This window comes from Schistocerca nitens, chromosome 9, assembly GCF_023898315.1.
Source record: "Schistocerca nitens isolate TAMUIC-IGC-003100 chromosome 9, iqSchNite1.1, whole genome shotgun sequence".
In the NCBI taxonomy this organism is placed as follows: Eukaryota; Metazoa; Arthropoda; class Insecta; order Orthoptera; family Acrididae; genus Schistocerca; species Schistocerca nitens.
In genome coordinates, this window is record NC_064622.1 from 220,344,472 (window position 1) to 220,363,612 (window position 19,141).

The following is a 19,141-nucleotide window of genomic DNA, read 5'->3' on the forward strand; positions in this document are numbered from 1 at the left end:
ATGCCGCGGCCGCCGCCGCCTGCTTTACGACGTATTAATATTTAAATGGCGGCGCGCCGGCTCCGTGGCAACGACGTCGTTAGGGCCCGGAATGTCCGCGGCGGGCGGGGCGCATAACGACACACCTAGGTATAACGACACACCTAGGTAATTGGGCTCCGCGGGGGGCGGCAGCCACACAGTCGCAAATCTCCGCCGACGCCGCCGTCGGGGGACCAACAAGTGCGCGCCCAGTCGGGCAGCCCCACGGAGACCGGTGACGCACCGCTAAAATCCATCTGCTGTAGAGAAGAGAAAGAGAGAAGACCAAAAGAAGAGCAACACTCTTCTTCGCAGAATTTTTACTAACAGCGAGAATGTGACGGACAGCGTCATCTTGAGGTGGCCTAAACAGTTAATCACGATTAACAATAGGGATACTTGGGAGGATCTTCAAACTCAAGTCCACGGGGACGATTGTCTACGAAGATTTGGCCATTGTTTAAACATCCACAATACTGGCGAGGAGAACCCGGCGAAGTGCAATAACCCGATTTCCCAGAAACTTCGGTCAGTGGAAGAGGGATGAAAGCGAACATGTCTGGGCTTGTCCTTCGATACTCGACCGTTTCTGACGAATCGACGGTTATAGCTTTCGAAGCACTTCATGTGCCTTTGAGAGGCTAAGTGATTCAATGGAAGCCGTGGCACAGCGGCTAGACTCGAGGCTTCGTACTTTCGCGCCCCATGTTCTAAACCCGATTATTATTTTTGTTTTCGTTTTTCGTGTATCTATCCATATCCGTCGAAGATCACTAAACGAGTCCTTTCCAATATATACTGAAAAAATGTCGTCTTTTTCATCTACTAATAGTATGTCTGGTAAATTTATTTTAAAAAAGACGATAAATAAATGGAAAAAATTATATATGAATTTCTTTTCGGTGAAATTCGTGTAGTGTATCTCAATTCTTAATCAGTTGCAAGCACCATATTTCGGAAAAGTTATCCACTATGCCTGGTTTCCCGCGAAATTATTGCCAACGCGTGAAATCTTCAGCAATGTTAACGACGTTTCTTTCGCGAGTGACAGTTACTCGAAGAAGTGTCTGTGTGAAGAACCTGCTTTCACCCAATCCTCTTGGTGTTACGAATTTCTAACTTTCTTATGTTTCTACGACGGTTATAGTCCTGTGGAAAGCAAAAAATCTTCCTCAAGAATAAACATAAGAATATAACATAAGAATTGGGAACTGATATTAGAATGAAATACCAGGATATGCGAATTTAAAAAAATTGTAACCCCTGAAAATACCATACTCACATACGTCACAGCATGGATCTACGATTGTTGCCGCTGTTTCCATGTTTCCAGCATATTATCTGCAGTTCTCCTTTTTTTTCTTTTTTTTTTTTTTGCTGTTTTTCTCGGCATGCATCATATCATCTGCAACTGCGTGAGTAGCTGTTGGTAAACTACGAAAAAAACGTGAACCTATATACGTCAGCCTTATACAGTTGGAATAGCGGTAGTGTAGTGGATAACACGGTTCTGATGTGTACTACGTTGTTACGCAGGTTGTCAGGTACTCACGTTCGTTGGATGGCTAGCAGTCACTTTTAGACACAGAAAAACAGAACTTTCGCACCTTGTTCGTAATTCGAAACATTACACCATCTTCCTGTTCGCATGTCTCGCGAGAAATATATCACATGTTGCGAGAAAGTTATGACGAAAGTTCTGACGATTTCTGTTCCTTACTTACGTCTCTGTGTGTGATGGGGAGTCATTTTCTTTGCATGCCTGCGCTCGCGTGTGTATGTCTGTCTGTCTGTGTGTGTGCATGTTTTAGAATCAGTGAATCAACTGATCACAGCGATATTTCTCCTTGAAACTAGTTTGGGAATAAATAAATAAGTAACAAAAATGTTTTGCATCAAGGCGGACACACAATCCCATATTAATGCATTTGTATGGCAACACGGAACATTGAAAGCATTTTAAGATAAAATTATTGACCGTGCCCACACACATCATGTAATAAATATATAATACTTATTGTGAAACTCACTTGTAATTTTGCAGTAAATACAAGTTCTTGTATCCCCTAGCTTGATAAGAAACATTCGTGTAGTAATAGTTAGGGACTGAATTTGGGATTCATGCGTTTGGGAATAAATATATAAATAAAAAAGTGTTTTGCATCAAGGTGGACTCACAATTCCACATTGTTGTTTTTGTATGCAAACAAGGACCAGTGGAAAAGTTTTAAGATAAAATTATTGGCCATAACCTCAAATATTATATAATAAATGTATGACACTTATTGTGAAACATGGTTGTATTTTTACATTTATATAAGCCCTTGTATCCCCTAACTTAATAAGAAACATTAGTGTACTAATCTTTTACGTACGTCACTACATAAAAAAAGTAAAATAAATATAGACAAGAATCGGGTTTCGAACACGGGACTCAAAAGTAAAAAGCCCCAAGGTTAGCTACTGCGTCATCCATTGTGCCAAGCTTATCAACCGCTGAAAGACATCTAAAGTACCTAGAAAACTGTCATGGTCGTTTTCTCACAAATGGTCAATACGCCGAAACACGTGTTCGTTTGTTTTGACCTATCTTCCATTGAGTGAAGTTTCTGGGAAATTGGGTTATGACACCTGCCGTGTTCTCCTCTTGTTGTTGTGGTCTTCAGTACACAGACTGGTTTGATGCAGTTCACCATGCTACTCTATTCTGTGCAAGCCTCTTCATCTACGAATAACTACTTCAACCATCATCCTTCTGAATCTGCTCAGTGTATTCGTCCCTTGGTCTCCCTCTATGATTTTTACCCTCCACGCTTCCCTCCATTACTAAATTCGTGATCCCTTGATGTCTCACAAGTCTTACCAATGGATGCCTTCTTCTAGTCAAATTGTGCCACAATTTCCTCTTCTCCCGAATTATGTTCAGTACCTCCTCATTAGTTACATGATCTACCCATCTAATCGTCAGCATTCTTCTGTAGCACCATACTTCGAAAGCTTCTATTCTCTTCTGGTCTAAAATACTTACCATCCATGTTTCACTTCCGTACAAGGCTACACTCCATACAAATACTTTTATGCAAAGACTACCTTACACTTAAACCTATACTTGATGTTAACAAATTTCTCTTCTTCAGAAACGCTTTACTTGCCATAGCCAGTCTACATTTTATATCCTCTCTACTTCGGCCAACATCAGTTATTTTGCTCCCCAAATAGCAAAACTTCTTTACTACTTTAAGTGTCTCATTTCCTAATCTAATTCCCTCAGCATCGCCTGATTTTATTCAACTACATTCAATTATCCTCGTTTTGCTTTTGTTGATATTCATTTTATATCTTTCTTTCAAGACACTCTCCATTTCGTTCAGCTGCTCTTCCAGGTCCTTTTCTGTCTCTGATAGAATTACAATGTCGACGGCAGACTTCAGCGTTTTCATTTCTTCTCCATGGATTTTAATTACTACTCCAAATTTTTCTTTTGTTTCCTTTACTGCTTGCTCAATATACGGATTGAATAACATAAGGGCTAGGCTACAACCCTGTCTCACTTCCTTCCCAACAACTGCTTCCCTTTCATGCCCCTCGATTCTTATAACTGCCATCTGGTGTCTGTACAAATTGTAAATAGCCTTTCGTTCCCTGTATTTGACCCCTGCCACCTTCATAAGTCGAACGAGAGTATTCCAATCAACATTGTTAAAAGTTTTTTCTAAGTCTACAAATACTTGAAATTTAGGTTTGCCTTTCTTTATCTTCTAAGATAAGTCGTAGGGTCAGTATTGCTTCACGTGTTCCAACGGCGTCCAAACTGATCTTTCCCAAGGTCAGCTTCTACCGGTTTTTCCATTCATCTGTAAAGTATTCGTGTTAGTAATTTGCAGCAGTGACTTATTGAACTGATAGTTCGGTAAATTTCACATCTGTCAATACCTGCTTTCGAATCTCGGTCGGGCACACAGTTCTAATCTGCCAGGAAGTTTAATACCTGCTTTGTTTATCAAGTTACCTTCCATTAGGAAAGTGGATGCACTCAGCAACTGTATGTGACTACTCCAGTAGTATTCAACGAACTGTGACTGACGCCAGAACGGCAGGGACCTAAATGCACTGACAATAAAAAATAGGGCATTGAGAATGGCTAACTACTAGCCGAAATCTGGATTTCCATAATATAATCTAAAAAGGACGACTGATGGCTGCACTCTATAAAACCTGCTTTCTTTAGTATTGGAATTATTATATTCTTCTTGAAGTCTGAGCTGAGGGTATTTCGCCTGTCTCACACATCTTGCTCACCACATGGTAGAGTTTTGTCAGGACTGGCTCTCCCAATGCTGTCAGTAGTTCTAATGGAATGTTGTCTATTCCCGGGACCTCGTTTCGACACAGGTCTTTCAGTGCTCTGTCAAACTCTTCACACAGTATCATATCTCGCATTTCATCTTCATCTACATCCTCTTCCATTTCCATAATATTCTCCTCGGGTACACTACCGGCCATTAAAATTGCTACACCACGAAGATGACGTGTTACGGACGCAAAATTTAATCGACAGGAAGAAGATCCTGTGATACGCAAATGATTAGCTTTCCACAGCATTCACACACGGTTGGCGCCGGTGGCGACACCTACAACGTGCTGACATGAGGAAAGTTTCCAACCAATTTCTCATACACAAACAGCAGTTGACTGGCGTTGCTTGGTGGAACGTTGTTGTGATGCCTCGTATAAGGAGGAGAAATGCGTACCATCACGTTTCCGACTTTGATAAAGGTCGGATTGTAGCCTATCGCGATTGCGGTTTATCGTATCGTGACATTTCTGCTCGCGTTGGTCGAGATCCAATGACTGAGCAGAATATGGAATCGGTGGGTTCAGGAGGGTAATACGGAACGCCGTCCTGGATCCCAACGGCCTCGTATCACTAGCAGTCTAGATGACAGGCATATTATCCGAATGGCTGTAACGGATCGTGCGGCCACATCTCGATCCCTGAGTCAACAGATGGGGGGCGTTTGCAAGACAACAACCAGCTGCACGAACAGTTCGACGACGTTTGCAGCAGCATGGACTATCAGCTCGGAGACCATGGCTGCGGTTACCCTTGACGCTGCATCACAGACAGGAGCGCCTGCGATGGTGTACTCCACGATGAACCTGGGTGCACGAATGGCAAAACGTTATTTTTTCGGATAAATGCTGGTTATGTTTACAGCATCACGATGGTCGCATTCGTGTTTGGCGACATCGCGGTGATCGCACATTGGAAGCGTGTATTCGTCATCGCCATCCTGGCGTATCACCCGGCGTGATGGTATGGGGTGCCATTGGTTACACGTCTCGGTCACCTCTTGTTCGCATTGACGGCACTTTGAACAGTGGACGTTACATTTCAGATGTGTTACGATCCGTGGCTCTACCCTTCATTCGATCCCTGCGAAACCCTACATTTCAGCAGGATAATGCACGACCGCATGTTGTAGGTCCTGTACGGGCCTTGCTGGATACAAAAAATGTTCGACTGCTGTCCTGTCCAGCACATTCTGCAGATCTCTCACCAACTGAAAACGTCTGGTCAACGGTGGCCGAGCAACTGGCTCGTCACAACACGCCAGTCACTACTCTTGATGAACTGTGGTATCGTGTTGAAGCTGCATGGGCAGCCGTACCTTTACACGCCATCCAAGCTCTGTTTGACGCAATGCCCAGGCGTATCAAGGTCGTTATTACGGCCAGAGGTGGTTGTTCTGGGTACTGATTTCTCAGGATCTATGCACTCAAATTGCGTGACAATGTAATCACATGTCAGTTCTAGTATAATATATTTGTCCAATGAATACCCGTTTATCATCTGCAGTTCTTCTTGGTGTAGCAATTTTAATGGCCAGTAGTGTACATCGCCCTTGTATAGAACCCTTATATACTCCTTCCACCTTTCTGCTTTCCCTTGGAAGATGGTACGGGCCTATTTCCTAGACCAAAATGAAAGAAGAAGACGGTACGACGTAGTAACGTTTTTTGACAGTTACATTAAAATATCATCTACCCCTATTGTCACCAAAATTTAATGGCTGACAATGCAAGAATGATATTGTGCAGTATGTAGAGACTTATTATCAAAATATCGCGAAAGTACTCTCGAAGATAAGTCGGACTTCATATAGTTCCTTCCACCTACACAACGTGAGCAGTATACGTAACTGGGACGCATTAAATATTTTGCAAATTTTCTTGCAAATAAAAGTACGCAGAGGGGTTAGTATTTGCTTTATTGGTACTATTTGCACCTATTTTATCTCATAAGATCTTGAGCTAATACGCATCTCTTAACAGAACGATCTACTTTTCAATTGCATTAGAAACCTTTTGGACAGAGCTGTTGTCAGTGAAATTTCTGCACAATTGGCTCGGTACTCATCTGTGTATAAGAAGCAGCCAAATGAAAACAAGGCGGGGAAAAAGTAAGTAAACTGTTTATTATTTCAAAAATATTCGCCATAGCCATTAGTACATTTACCCCACTGTCTGATCCATGCCTTCATGGAAAAATATTTGCGAAACAACCATGACAACATCTGGGCAGGCCCACATGTTGACAATATTGTTTCGACTACACTGCAGAAGTTTCGCAGTTACACGACGTGATTTCCATATTTTTGGAGCCCTGAATAAGGACGTTCGTGGTCGTCGATTTGCTTCGGACAGAGAGATGCACTTAACGGTTCCCTAAGCAGCAACAAAAGTTTCTATGAATGTCTAAATGTACTAACAGTTATGGCGATAATTTTGAAATAATAAGCACCCTTCTTCTTTTTTCATCTGTCTCGTTTTCAGTTGACTGCCCCTCATATAAAAGATCCAGGACGTAGACATGTATCTAAATCTACATACATATTCTGCTAGTTTAACGGAACAGGTATCTTTCCACAATTAGTTCTACTCAACGAACATGTTCTTGCGCAAAATTTAATAGTAGGCCAAATAATAATAATAATAATAAGAATAAGAAGAAGAAGAAGAAGTGATCTTCGAAATTAAAGCAGATTTTGACTAAAACAAATATTAAGAGTGGAGGATACCTGATACGTTTCTAAATAAATGAGTATAGGATCATTATTTGATTTAGATTTGATTCAGATTTGATTTAGATTGAAATGAGATATAATTAAATTAGGAAAGCATATGAAGAGGAATGAAGGTAATATTTTTCATTTAGGTGCATTACAGTTGAGCATAGTTCAGAACTATTGTTGCATGTGGCATCCCTAGCAGGAAACTTAAGGTTTTTCATTAAAGAGCGAGTAATTTTCACTGTAAAGTATTTTTCATGTTTCATGCTTCTGAAGAAGGCTAGATTAATTTAGCCTAAACCAGGTAAAGACCAGAAAATTTGCGCAGCTGAGGCAGATTCTTCAAAATATTAAAAATATTTGTGAGAGTAAGATTCTGATATTAATGTTGCTCTTTGTCAGTATTAATGAGTACAGTAATGTGAATTTCATACAAGTAATAATATACCGGACTATTTAAAAACAGTTCATTAAAGTATTGCCCACATCCTCCATTCAAGACATTTTCATTTAAAGAGTGTCTCACTCAACGATCTGTATAAAATAGTTTACTTGTTGTCTGGAGCATTGTATTAAACTCTCAGCAGCTGTAGTCAGAAAATTGTGGCCGGCGCACAGAGAGCAGCAAGCGCTGCGTTTTCAAGCAATTACATTACGAAGTAAGATATTTTCATTTCAGGCTCAATTTGCTACGAAACTTATCAACGCACAGGCGGAATCCACCACAATACAGACATTGCAAAGTCATGTCACAAAAGAAGTAGACAGTGAAAATACTGATGAAAACTCCGCTTATCACACAATGATAAACGGCAGTTCTTTACAGATCAGTGATCTTGGGACTATGCTTCAGATTTCACTCGCAAAAAACAGCAAAATTCTAACGACACATCTAGAGAAAAAGCAAGAAAGTAACAAAATCCTAGCTAGTCAGCTGTCAACTCACATTGACAAAAAATTTTAAAAACACAGCGAAATGCTTGCCGTAAAACAACAGGAAAATAACAATTTGACCACTCAACAACAGGAAAGTAATAAAAAGTTAGGGACACAACTTGACACAAAGCAGAAAGAAAATAACAAAATTTTAGCTAGTCTGCAGTTAAGTGATATAGATCTAAAATTACGGAAGCACAGTGAAACAACTGAGAATCAGCTAACAAACCACACTGACGCGAAATGAACAAAACATTTTTGACCATTTAGAAGAGCTTACAGAAAATCAGACACAGTTGCAGACTTTATTTTCGAAACGAGTTGCTGAATTAGATAATCGGTTAAAACATATTAAACAAACAATATACAAAGAGAAAAATTTGCTTCTCAAAAAAATATATAAATTAGTTCCCTATGCTGCAGTCACAAGACTGCAACGTAAAACAATCAAGCATTCGGAACAGATCAGTTATCTAGAATCGGAAATTAATAAAGTCGACAATGGCACTACAACACAACTGCAATCTCTAACATCACAAATAGAAGACATTTCTCAGAATGCCGTACAATGAGAGCTCAACACAGAATCGAGTTCGGCAGACTCACTTCCCACACCTTTTACACAAACAGAAGAATTTCTTTCATTACAGCGTTTTCAACATGACCAGCAAACAATGAATACAATCAACACATAGGAGATCGACAGATTTAAAAGTAATCTTGCCAACATTGCGAAAACTGTCATGCGAACAGAACTCTTGTGTTTCTCCAAATAATTTTCATGGACAGTCAGAAGGATTTACACATGAACAAAACGTAGGCAGAATGAGAAGAAGAAGGGACTTTGAAACGGAACAGCGACAGTCGCAAATATTTTACAATACGAATAAAATTCTCCAAATGGAAATACTAACAACTTCAGCACAGCATTTCAATGGAGGAACATGAAATTAACAGATTAAAGCTTTTTTCATACACAAAGAATACACAACGACATACGTCATTTTTCAATGACACGTCTTTTGCTACCGACAATACGGATGAAAAATCTAATTTCGACATTTCGCAGACAATCCAAGCCAAGGTAGACAATTGTGAAGCAGCAACAGATGAAGACAGACAATGGTTACAAGAAGCTTTACAATCACATTCATATGTTTCTGACAATGTACCCGGTACTATGGGGTGCTTTGTCTGTGAATTCCAAGTGAAACCTCATGTGTTGTTGTGGTCTTCAGTCCTGAGACTGGTTTGATGCAGCTCTCCATGCTACTCTATCCTGTGCAAGCTTCTTCATCTCCCAGTACCTACTGCAACCTACATACTTCTGAATCTGCTTAGTGTATTCATCTCTTGGTCTCCCTCTACGATTTTTACCCTCCACGCTGCCCTCCAATGCTAAATTTGTGATCCCTTGATGCCTCAAAACATGTCCTACCAACCGATCCCTTCTTCTAGTCAAGTTGTGCCACAAACTTCTCTTCTCCCCAATCCTATTCAATACCTCCTCATTAGTTACGTGATCTACTCACCTTATCTTCAGCATTCTTCTGTAGCACCACATTTCGAAAGCTTCTATTCTCTTCTTGTCCAAACTGGTTATCGTCCATGTTTCACTTCCATATATGGCTACACTCCATACAAATACTTTCAGAAACGACTTCCTGACACTTAAATCTATACTCGATGTTAACAAATTTCGCTTCTTCAGAAACGATTTCCTTGCCATTGGCAGTCTACATTTTATATCCTCTCTACTTCGACCATCATCAGTTATTTTACTCCCTAAATAGCAAAACTCCTTTACTACTTTAAGTGTTTCATTTCCTAATTTAATTCCCTCAGCATCACCCGATTTAATTAGACTACATTCCATTATCCTCGTTTTGCTTTTGTTGATGTTCATCTTATATCCTCCTTTCAAGACACTGTCCATTCCGTTCAACTGCTTTTCCAAGTCCTTTGCTGTCTCTGACAGAATTACAATGTCATCGGCGAACCTCAAAGTTTTTACTTCTTCTCCATGAATTTTAATACCTACTCCGAATTTTTCTTTTGTTTCCTTTACTGCTTGCTCAATATACAGATTGAATAACATCGGGGAGAGGCTACAACCCTGTCTCACTCCTTTCCCAACCACTGCTTCCCATTCGTGCCCCTCGACTCTTATAACTGCCATCTGGTTTCTGTACAAATTGTAAATAGCCTTTCGCTCCCTGTATTTTACCCCTGCCACCTTCAGAATTTGAAAGAGAGTATTCCAGTTAACGTTGTCAAAAGCTTTCTCTAAGTCTACAAATGCTAGAAACGTAGGTTTGCCTTCTCTTAATCTTTCTTCTAAGATAAGTCGTAAGGTTAGTATTGCCTCACGTGTTCCAACATTTCTACGGAATCCAAACTGATCTTCCCACAGGTCCGCTTCTACCAGTTTTTCCATTCGTCTGTAAAGAATTCACGTTAGTATTTTGCAGCTGTGACTTATTAGACTGATAGTTCGGTAATTTTCACATCTGTCAACACCTGCTTTCTTTGGTATTGGAATTATTACATTCTTCTTGAAGTCTGTGGGTATTTCGCCTGTCTCATACATCTTACTCACCAGATGGTAGAGTTTTGTCATGACTGGCTCTCCCAAGGCCATCAGTAGTTCTAATGGAATGTTGTCTACTCCCGGGGCCTTGTTTCGACTCAGGTCTTTCAGTGCTCTGTCAAACTCTTCACGCAGTATCTTATCTCCCATTTCATCTTCATCCTCTTCCATTTCCATAATATTGTCCTCAAGTACATCGCCCTTGTATAAACCCTCTATTTACTCCTTCCACCTTTCTGCCTTCCCTTCTTTGCTTAGAACTGGGTTGCCATCTGAGCTCTTGATATTCATACAAGTGGTTCTCTTCTCTCCAAAGGTCTCTCTAATTTTCCTGTAGACAGTAACTATCTTACCCCTAGTGAGACAAGCCTCTACATCCTTACATTTGTCCTCTAGCCATCCCTGCTTAGCCATTTTGCACTTTCTGTCGATCTCATTTTTAGACGTTTGTATTCCCTTTTGCCTGCTTCATTTACTGCATTTTTATATTTTCTCCTTTCATCAATTAAATTCAATATTTCTTCTGTTACCCAAGGATTTCTATTAGCCCTCGTCTTTTTACCTACTTGATCCTCTGCTGCCTTCACCACTTCATCCCTCAGAGCTACCCATTCTTCTTCTACTGTATTTCTTTCCCCCATTCCTGTCAATTGTTCCCTTATGCTCTCCCTGAAACTCTCTACAACCTCTGGTTCTTTCAGTTTATCCAGGTCCCATCTCCTTAAATTCCCACCTTTTTGCAGTTTCTTCAGTTTCAATCTGCAGTTCATAACCAATAGATTGTGGTCAGAATCCACATCTTCCTCTGGAAATGTCTTACAATTTAAAACCTGGTTCCTAAATCTCTGTCTTACCATTATATAATCTATCTGATACCTATTAGTATCTCCAGGATTCTTCCAGGTATACAACCTTCTTTTATGATTCTTGAACCAAGTGTTAGCTATGATTAAGTTATGCTCTGTGCAAAATTCTACAAGGCGGCTTCCTCTTTCATTTTTTCCCCCCAATCCATATTCACCTACTATGTTTCCTTCTCTCTCTTTTCCTACTGACGAATTCCAGTCACCCATGACTATTAAATTTTGGTCTCCCTTCACTACCTGAATAATTTCTTTTATCTCGTCATACATTTCATCAATTTCTTCATCATCTGCAGAGCTAGTTGGCATATAAAGTTGTACTACTGTAGTAGGCATGGGCTTTGTGTCTATCTTGGCCACAATAATGCGTTCACTATGCTGTTTGTAGTAGCTAACCCGCACTCCCATTTTTTTATTCATTATTAAACCTACTCCTGCATTACCACTATTTGATTTTGTATTTATAACCCTGTAATCACCTGACCAAAAGTCTTGTTCCTCCTGCTACCGAACTTCACTAATTCCCACTATATCTAACTTTAACCTATCCATTTCCCTTTTTAAATTTTCTAACCTACCTGCCCGATTAAGGGATCTGACATTCCATGCTCCGATCCGTAGAATGTCAGTTTTCTTTCTCCTGATAACGACGTCCTCTTGAGTAGTCCCCGCCCGGAGATCCGAATGGGGGACTATTTTACCTCCGGAATATTTTACCCAAGAGGACGCCATCATCATTTAATCATACAGTAAAGCTGCATGTCCTCGGGAAAAATTACGGCTGTAGTTTCCCCTTGCTTTCATCCGTTCGCAGTACCAGCACAGCAAGGCCGTTTTGGTTAATGTTACAAGGCCAGATCAGTCAATCATCCAGACTGTTGCCCCTGCAACTACTGAAAAGGCTGCTGCCCCTCTTCAGGAACCACATGTTTTTCTGGCCTCTCAACAGATACCCCTCCGTTGTGGTTGCACCTACGGTACAGCCATCTGTATCGCTGAGGCACGCAAGCCTCCCCACCAACGGCAAGGTCCATGGTTCATGGGGGAAGTGAAACCTCATAAGACTTTTGTTTCAAAGCATTATTCAGCATCTTTTATTTATAGAGACAAAGTGAAACAAGAATTAGAGTTCATGCTCGCACAAGGCATATCGAACCGGAATGCAAGTCCGTATATCAGCCCATTACACGTGTTTCCCAGAAAAGGCGAATCGTTGAGGCTTTTGTTAGACTCACGACAGATTAATGACATTATAGTTACAGAAACAGATAGACCACAGATACTTGATGAATGGCTACAAAACTTTCACGCAGTAACAGTATTTTCAACGAAACTTCCTGGCAGATTAAAACTGTGTGCCGGGCCAAGACTCGAACTCAGGACCTTTGCCTTTAATCTGCCAGGAAGTTTCATATCAGCGCACACTCCGCTGCAGAGTGAAAATCTCATTCTGGAGTATTTTCAACGTTGATTTGAAGTCTGGATTTCGACAAACATTATTTCACTCCAGTTGTCGTAAATACGCTGTCTTCTTATGTTTCGATAATAGTTATCAAAGCTGCAAATTACCTTTTGGCTTAACCTATCATCAGCATGAATACTACTCTTACATCTGATTTAAAAGAAAGGATCACAACGTATTATCGATGACATACATATTCCGGAAGCTACTTCGCATACACACAACAATACTTTGAATGCACTACTGGATACATCCTTACGTCAGGGTATTATACTCAATCTACGTCAATCAGAGTTTGGAAAATCATCTATTAAGTTTTTAGGCCAAATAGTCTCTTCTGACGGAATTGAACTTAACCCAGGTAAACTTCACGTTAACCGAGACATCACTGTTTCCACAATTAAAAATTAACTATTAAGTTTTCTTGGCTCATCAACATTTTAGGCGTTTCATTCATTGTACAACTTTGGATATACGAAGACTTTGTCAGCTATGTGGTAAAATCAGATTGATTTTGGGATGGTCAGCTACTAACTGAAATATCTGAGTTTGAGACATCCCTTATTGATGCCAAATCTTTCGAAAGACTTTGCACTGAAACAGACAGTTCCAAAATGGCCCTTGGCGTTTATCTCTCTAAGGAAATAGAGGAAAATGGAGTGATGGTCACAAACGGTATTGCCTTTGCCAGTCGTGTACTTTTCTCGGCAGGAAGAAATTATTCCGTTACAGAACTCGAAACATTATCAGCCGACTGGGCTCTCACAAAATTTCTTCATTTTTTTATATAGCAAACCATACGAAAATGTGTACAGACTACCGTGCAATTCAGTTCCTCATGTCCGTTAATTTTCACATCATCGTCTGGGACGATAGAAACTATATCTACAGGAATTCAGTTTCACACTCATCCGTATTCCAGACACACAAAATGTAGCCGCTGACGCTTTATCAAGATCTCTTACTGATTCTGAAACGACTGCTTCCACACAATTTTTTCATTCAAACTTCAGTCTTCTTTACATTCATCAAATTGCATTTGAAAACTTTGTGTCATCTACGTTAATGGATATTGGCAAAGAACGGGATAAGGATCTAGTGTGGAAGAATATCACACAGTTAAGGCATAACAAACAAAATTCTATTATCAGACGTCATTACTTGGTACAAAATCACATCCTTTTCAAATATTTAAAACCCGACAGTAATAATTGGCTTCTCTATATTCCTAATGATCTTGTCAGCAATTTGATATGGTATATACATCTGAGCTACGCTCATTACGGAGCGAGAAAGAGTTTCCTCATACTTCGTCAAACTTCCTCTTTCAAGAACATCGAGAAAAGAATTAGGAGCGTTCTGGCGAAATGTAAACTCTGGCAATAAGCAAAATCTTCCACTACAACACATTTGTCTACACTTTTCCCAATTATCCCCATTAAGTTATTCCACTAAGCGGTGGTCGGCCTCTACGGGTCTATTCCAAAGAGCAAGAAAGGTTTTTCGTACATAGTTGCTGCAGTTGAGCTGACATCTAAGATGTCAGCCTACTGCTTGCACATTACTCGATTTCGCCCGTACGGGAAAAAACCGTACGGGTTTAAACCGTAGTCGGTTGATTTTCACACTGAACGATTTTTAAACGTTAAACAAGAACATCAGTTCCCTTCAAAGTGTAATCTGGTACAGTTCGTATTATGGATCGTGAACAAGTCATTGCGTTATGGATACTGTATCGACGTCGGAGAAGACGAAGGCGCGATCGCCTTCACTGGGCTCATCCAATTAATCTGAGACGTGAGGAAGTCGGGGTTTTCTACACATTATTTGCAGACATGAGAAACGACGACCGAAAGTTTTTTTAACTGCTTTCGTATGTCAGTTGGCTCCTTCGATGAATTGCACGGGAAACTGAAGAATGTTCTGCAACGCCAAAACACGCAATTCAGAAACTGTATACAGGCTGTTGAAATGCTGGTAATGACTTTAAGGTAAGTTTTTAAATACAGCTTTGTTATTACTGATGATTGAATAAATATGCCACTTAAACTAAATAATACATGTATAAACTCTTATTGCTGTATTTTGTCAAATTCTATATATAAAATTCTTTTATTATATTTCTATTTAGCAAAGTATCATACAAACAGAAAAGATGGTTATGCAGTAAGATGATATTGTAGTAGTAGACAAAACAATAAAACACATGTAAAAGAATCGATTTTACTTATTAGGCTGGATTTTAGATTATATTATCAATGAAAATACAATTATGAACAAATATGAAATTCGGAAAATACAAACATTGTAAGTTTCCCATTAAATTATAGATTTCATTGTGTTTATTGTTTTGGTAAATTACCTGTGATGTTCCAAAAACAAATTGATGATTTCAATTGAAGGAATCGGAATATGAGAAATTACCTGAAGGAGAAATATACGGACTTGCAACATTTTCACTTTGTGGAGAGTCACTGTGAACAATTTCGTGCAGGTCATGTGATGTTCTCTGTGTTTCTGGTTTCGATTGTGTACTTTTTGGAGAGGCGTTGAATGGTGTGCTTCCTTTGAATGATTTTGCAGTCCACATACAGGTCTATGCTGATACAACGAATTATCGTCTACGCTAGTTGTAATCTGACTGGAAAATCTAGGCCCTGCACATTGTTAGGGTGGAAATGGAGGTTGTTGAACGTTTAAAAATGGTTGCGGTTGGATAACTGCAGATGGCTGAGGCGTACACTGAGGGAATGGCGGATGAGATGGAATGGAAGAGGAGTATCTTGGTTGAGGATGAGGAACTGTTTGCTTCATTTTGTTTATGTTATCAATTACATTTAACACTCCCATTTGAAACTGAAGGAATTCACTGTTAGAATAGTTCGTCAAATGAGGCATTAAACTCTGAAGGAAGGACATCTTACTAAAGGGCGTTTTAGGTTCCAGAGCTTTGAGTGTTTTCATCTCAACCTCGTCTGGTTTCTTATGTTTTCTTCCTCCTGTAAGACTGTATGGCGGTTTTACTTTAGTAGAAATCAGAGTTGTAGCACTGGCACCTTCAGGCTCCCTGTCTTCGTCAAGTGTTCCTGGCTCAATTTCTGGGTCCAGGCTGTCTACCGTATCCTTTTCGGTATAGATCTTGTTTAAAAATTGAAGTTGGTCTGAAAACAGGTATTTCTTACTTTTTTGGCCCCAGATCCACTTTGTCTGGCAGCTTTCTTTTTTCGATTCTGCGAAACACTCTCGAAGGTTGGTCCACCTTCGGATTACTTCCTTGCCTGTATAAATACAAATGTATTATCTGACTATTTTTTATGAAAACTTTTTTAATATTGTTGAGTTATGTAATAATTAATGTTCATTTTTTAGATATATGGCGAGTGGCTGTACGTTTACGGATTTGCAATATAGCTACAGGGTTGGAATTTAAACAGCTAGAGAAATTATTGAAGAAGTATGTGCGGCGATTTGGTCGGTAATGCGAGAAGAGTGTATTCCAATACCAACTTGTGATACGTGGATGTCAATCGATTCTGACTTTGAAAGTATCGCTAATTTCCCACACTGTCTTCGCGCTGTCGATGGTAAGCATATAAGACTGACTTGTCCGTTTGACTCGAAATCAATGTATTACAATTACAAAGATTACTTTTATATTGTGCTTATGGCTGTAGCAGGCGCAAAGTACAGATTTGTTTACGTTGATGTAGGAAGCTATGGTAAAGAATGAGACTCATCAATATTTAAGAGGTCCAAATTGTGGAGATCAATAAAAAGTGGTTCTCAACCATTACCTGCGGAACAACCTCTTTCAGGGACGGGAAGTCCTAAAAGACCATACTCCTTTGTTGGAGACGAAGCGTTTGGCATACACAAACACCTATTGAGACTCTTTGGAAGAAAACACTTAGCAGTTGAGAAAAGTCTATTTAACTATCGATTGTGCAGACCACGAAGAGTTGTGGAATGTGCATTTGGCATTCTTAGTAATAAATGGCGCGTGTTCCATCGGCCTGTCAATGTGCAGCCACATTTTGCAGTACTCATTGTCAATATTTGCATCGTATTGCAAAAAAACTATGTACGTGACAGGGGCAGGGACGGATATATTGTTGAGCAGACAACGAAAAACTCAGGCCTGAAAGATTTGTCAGGGGAAAATACAACACGAGTAGGCTTGGCAGCAAACAGTATCAGAATTGTGCTTAGCAGATATTTTGTGTCAGAAGTCGGAAGTGTACCCTGGCAAACGTTTAAAACATAATTTGTCAAATGTGAAACAGAAGATTGTATGAAGTGTCTCTTCTGCAGATAGAAAATCGGTGTTCTGTAGCCTTCGTGATAAAATGGCTTTGAGCACTATGGGACTTAACTGCTGAGGTCATCAGTCCCCTAGAACTTAGAACTACTTAAACCTAACTAACCTAAGGACATCACACACATCCATGCCCGAGGCAGGATTCGAACCTGCGACCGTAGCAGCAGTACGGTTCCAGACTGTAGCGCCTAGAACCGCTCGGCCACTCCGGCCGGCCCTTCGTGATAAATAAATTGCCTTTTTAAACTTTCAATACTATTTTATTTAGTTAGCCTAATTATACCTCGACCACCTTATACTGAGAGAATAAATACCCCACGTTTTTAATTATTTACTTAACAAAATTTACGGAACTAACGACTAGATGGTAAAATTCTGGGTAGACCAACTTCACACGGCCGTAATGCCTTATAAGGAAAAGTAAAATGTTATTCAGCTATAATACAAATAATTATTTACTTTGCTTAATAGGTAGTACTTACCAAATGCATTTTTTCTGTATCACTAATGCTCTCAAAATCTGGGTTGAGTGCTGAACATACCTCTTCCCAGGCTTTTCTTGTTGCGTTTCTGTTCTTATAAATATATAAAGTTTTGTCCCATAATCCAGGTTTTGATGCAACTAGCGATATCAAAATGTTAGCGTCAATTCCTTCCATAATGTGAAAATAAGCCAGCGACACCTACTAACTGAAAACACGGAAAATCGCAACTGGAAACCAAAATGAACGCAATAGAAATAACACTGGGGACAGTTCCCGTACGACTGAAATCTTGTAGTGTGAAAGCATGCACTCGGTCACGTGCATCAGTGGCACTGAACGGCTGCAACACGACTAAAAATCGTACCCGTGCTGTAACCGTACAGTGTGAAAGGTCTCATGCTCTTCAACAGTTGACTAAGAAAGTTTGCCCGTACGGACATGTAGAAAAGGCTATATCTGCCACTGCACCACAATTTCGTTCCGCAACTCGGACACGTACATTGCACCACAGAAGGATTAAACACATTTTTATTTCCAGGTACCACGCTACCTCCAGCCTTGTGTTTACGAATAATGAAAGTGATAGGAAAAACATGTACACTTTATTGCCACAAACAACACACTGAACGGGACTGATATATTCAGATTTTTCAGGACACCATTAATTAAATTCTCGATGATTCAACTTTGCTCTCGCCACATTTGATTTTGAAGAATAAAAATCCACCAGACAAAATAAAAGAGCTTGTTTCTTTACCTAAGTCACAGTATTTACGTCATCGTGAACTGATTACTAATATAAAAAAGGCAACTGATAAGAGGAAAATGCTAAAAAAGAGGGTACGTCACTCTAGGAAATTCGAAGTTGGACAAAAAGTTTTAGTTCGAACACACGCATTCTCTTGTAAACCAAAGAACAAGTTTCAGAAATTTGCATTACTTTATAACGGATATTTTCGGTTTCGACGAATTCCACATCCTAAAGTAGTACGTCTTGAAACACTCATAACGAAAGCTTCGAGAAATCATCACATCACCAATATAACATTGTTCATTGAATAATTATTTACTTTCTTATTTCCTAATGATTACAACATAGCATCGATATATAACCGTCAGGTTGAGACGATACGTATTTCATTTTTTTTACATACACAGTTTGTGCATAGTTAGTAGTTACGACTTTTGTACAGGTTTTCTTTCATTCATATGTGCACCTAACAATAACAATTTTTTGCCTCATACAGTACTATAAGCAATTTCTTGTGTTTACTTTCACTGTGTCATTACTTTTATGTAATAGACACAATGATTCGTACAGATCACATACAATGTCATGTTCTAAGATAACTGACCCAGATCTTTACAGTTTATTTTACAAGCAAAGGTTACG